The sequence below is a fragment of the Fringilla coelebs genome, assembly GCF_963513975.1.
Source record: "Fringilla coelebs genome assembly, chromosome: 15".
Classification (NCBI taxonomy): Eukaryota; Metazoa; Chordata; class Aves; order Passeriformes; family Fringillidae; genus Fringilla; species Fringilla coelebs.
Window position 1 is genome coordinate 4,202,975 of NC_140041.1, and position 4,136 is coordinate 4,207,110.

The following is a 4,136-nucleotide window of genomic DNA, read 5'->3' on the forward strand; positions in this document are numbered from 1 at the left end:
AGCTGTGGAGTAGACAAAATAAAAGCCAATTTTTTCCTCAATAAATCTAACTCTGCTCACTTCTGTGAAAAGATCAGCTCAGATCTGAAAGACACACGGGTTTTAGTGGCACAAAAACCCTCCAGCCCTGGAAATGCAGGTGCCTGTCAGGATCTGTGTCAGGGTTATTCAGCTATGAACTGCTAGTTCCCACTTTTCCAGAAAACACCACAGCCACAGAGCCCGTCCTCTCTGCCACAGCACTGGGGATCCCATGCCTCAGCCCACAACTGGAAGTTTTTTATTTCCTACAATTCTCCAACCTCACTCAGAAAGATTTTCTCCACACACATCTCCCTTCAGCTGTGCCTTTCTGACTGAATCAAGCAACTGCATTTTTACAGGGAGCACATCAACAAAATTATCATCATGTGACCCTGACATGGCAGAGCCTCCCAGATCTCTTAGAAAGCACACACAGGCCAAACTTAGTTCCTCTTGCACAACTGCTTTCTGTTCTACTGTATTTTTTAAAGAAAAAAGGGACACTCACAGTTCAAAAATACAAATTGTGGCTGAGGAGCACTGAAGACCCTTTGTTAAGTGGGATTTATCCAACCATTTGCATTAGGTTTCAATTTCCTTTGTGGTCTGACAACACCTTGGTTTGATAATTATGATTTTTGTCACACTTTTTCTCCTTTAAAGCCCTGGTGTCTATATCAGTTAAAACACTGGAACCAAAATTCAAGGTAGAAAATACCTTCCATAGAATCTGTACAGCTTCCCAGATAACATAATCAGATTTCATAGACAGTTTTCCTTATAGAGATATGTTTTGTAAGTGTTCATTTCTAAGATGTTTAGGTAAGAGCTGGAATTCAAAGATAGCAAAGTTCATTTCCATGCAACTATGAGTCCAAAAATAAAGGTGAAAAATAAAATTTAAAAAATCTTTCAGCTAACAAAAGCTGCTTCTAGTCCAGTATTTTTAAAATGGACTACTAATCTGGTGAAAGAAAAGTCAGTTCTAATCTGTCTTTTTCAAAAGCTGTTAAAATTAAGAACAACATCCCCCATATCACCACTGACTCTTGTGAACTGTAATTCTATTCCATTGCCCTGCCTTGAGAAATCTGACAAACCAGAAATACCTCCTATGGAATTGCGTTTTATTGATTTTAAATCATCTCACCAGTGACAGAGAAATAAAATATGAACCAGCATAACAAATTCTAACATTGCATATTTTTTTTAAAAGCAGAATAAATCTCTATTTGATTATTCAGAGAAATATATTGGGTGTAAGAATAAAGCTGTATCTCAACATTCAAACATGTCCCCAAGTAAAGTATGATTGAATATTTATTGTGATGAACTACATGAAAATAGTGGCTGTGCAAATGTTGGGCCAAGAAGATTTCAGGACAGAGCACTGAAATCACAAACTCCTCCCTGTTCTTGTAGCTAGTTGCATTAGAGAGCCATTACAGAAACTAGAATGGAAAGCATTTTTGGTTTTCCAGAAGTAATCTGCTCTTTGACCCCTTCCTCAGCAACATTTTAAGACAAGGAAGGAAGCTCAAAACACAAATTGCAGTTCCTCCTTCACTGGCAGTTTCTTATCCTGTTTCCCCAGGCACAACTGGGACAAGAGACAGTGACTTGAAGTAAATTTCAAATCTTTGCTACTGCTCCAACCCGTTTTTGTTTAAAAGGAGAAAACCACATGAGAAAATTCATGCCCAGTTTCCTGACCATTTAAATTCATTACATCAGTCTTTCCAGCCCTAGTGGGCTTAATTTGGGAAATGTGGGTTGAAAAAACCACTCTCAGAACCAATAACCTAGTTTTTTTTCCATTTCACATGTTTATCTTCAAATAAAAATAGTCTACCTGCAGGAAACAATGCTATCATTGTACAGTTCAAACTTAATAAGAAAGAAGAAAGAGGAAGCAGTGTTAATAGAAGACAATACATGAAAATGGATGTTACTTAATCAGTCAAACTCCAAGTCTTTTCTTCGGCTTCTCTTAAATCTTTGGCCTTCATAGGATGGTTGAAATTCAAAATCAGGTCACAAAGCAGTAGCTGGCTTTCCACTGAAAGACAAAGGGCAGTGTATCAGCATAGTATTTATTGAATGACAGTGGATGGCAATCTACAGACAGCATTGTTTTAGTGTTCATCTATCAACTCACTCAGGGTTGCTGTTTCACTTGCCTCAAGATGGTTACATTCAGTTGGTGTTAGCATGTTAGCAATATTTGCATTAGAAGGCTCTCAGTGTTCCTAGAAAGGAATGACTGATCACATAGCAGGGGTTTGCCATGCTTAACTAACACAATTCCATTGCTCTCTAACTACTGTTCCATTAATTTTTCAAAACACAAGAGCAAAGCTATTGCTTCATTACATTGAAACCCAGTTGTCTGACACAGGAAACCAGGCCATTCCAATTGCAGACTCTTAGGAGAATGTCTTACACAGTTTTGTGTTAAACTGGATGGTGAAGTCAGAATTACCATTTATTTTCTTCAGCTCATTGGACATTGTGTCAACATTTTTAATTGCAGCCTCAAGGTTAAACTGTCCATCAGAATTTTTGATCACCTGTAGGAAATAAGAACAAAACATGACTGGCAAGGTATACATGATTATAAACTCATTGATACAGATTATCATAATACTCATGAAGGTTTTTCTTTCATTTTATTAAATAATATTTTACTAAAACTTCCCCCAGTTTATAATTATCCACTTAGACATGGCAAATTACAGCTATGGAAGGTGAGCACTAAACACTCAGAGCTGGGTTTTTTTTCCTGTCACATTTTTATTATAGAAACAACCACAGTGGAATTAATCATGTTTATGAATTCCTCTCCTCATAATTTTTCATGTTTGTTTTCGACCAAGCTTTTCCTACAGAATCAAAAATTAACCAAGAGTAATCATTCAGCCACAAGATGGAGCTGCAGTGACATTAACGTGACCAACACACCTGGTCACTATTAACAGAGGGTTAATGAGCCCAGAAACATTTGTAATTAGTTTACAATCAATATCTCCTTGTCTACTTTAGAAATCATATTCCCTGCTTTTAATATTTACTTAAAACCAATCAAAATCTAGACACAATTAAGACTATTAACCATTTGAAATGAAGTATAATTTGAAATTTCAAATGTGTACTACACTCCTCTTAAGGAATTTTTTCCTTATGAAAAATTTCAAAGAGAAGTGTACATAGCACAATTTCTGGCCCAGTTATAAGCTCTCTACTTGTCATACAGAAATTATAAAATGTGGAAACACTCTGGGTGATTAATAAATAATGTTCCTTATGTAGAAAATCTCTGCACATTAAGAAGCATGACCAAAAATATTAACGTACATTTAACATAGATTCTTTGTCTGAGTCTCTCTCCCCTTCATTCAGTGGCTTTATGTTGAGTTCATCAGTCATGGCTGAGGCTTCTAAAAAGACAACTCCAAATTATTAAGGATTTGTAAGTGTAAAATACATAAATATAAATATCTCACATAAAATATCTAATAAATTTTAAAATATAACATCTAGACTGTAGTTTCATTAGTGTTATTTGAAAGTAGAGTCTAAGAGCTCAAATGGTTTTAATTCTTCTGAGGAAAAATCAAAAGCTTGGATTTTGTTTATTTTACTTTCTTTAGGGCCAGTGTTTCAGAATTTTTTCAGGAGTTCAAGGTGGAATTACTAACAGTGAGTAAGTGTATGAGTAATGGTGACGAAAAACTCCTCAAACATATTCCTGTACTTTTTAAACTGAAAACTTTCTGAGAGATCTAAAAAGGCATTGCAATTGGTTTCTGACATCAGTTTATGGAAGGAAAATCTAAAGCACACACAAAAAAGTGTTGACTGTCTATGCTGGTGCATCTTCCCCTGGCCACACTATGATCTGAGGTTTTTTAAGAGACTGTAAAACACTCTTTGGGCACTGCCTGCTGGTCAGTAACAGAGCTGAGATTGAATACCAGATCCCTGGGCTTGTTCTTCCCCCATTCCTCCTGCTCGTCTCTCCTTACACGTCAGGACACCTCTGGGTGAGCTGAAGTGTGTGACAGACACTGGAAAGCTGTTTCAACCCTAAAAAAGGGAGAGAGAAAAGGGGA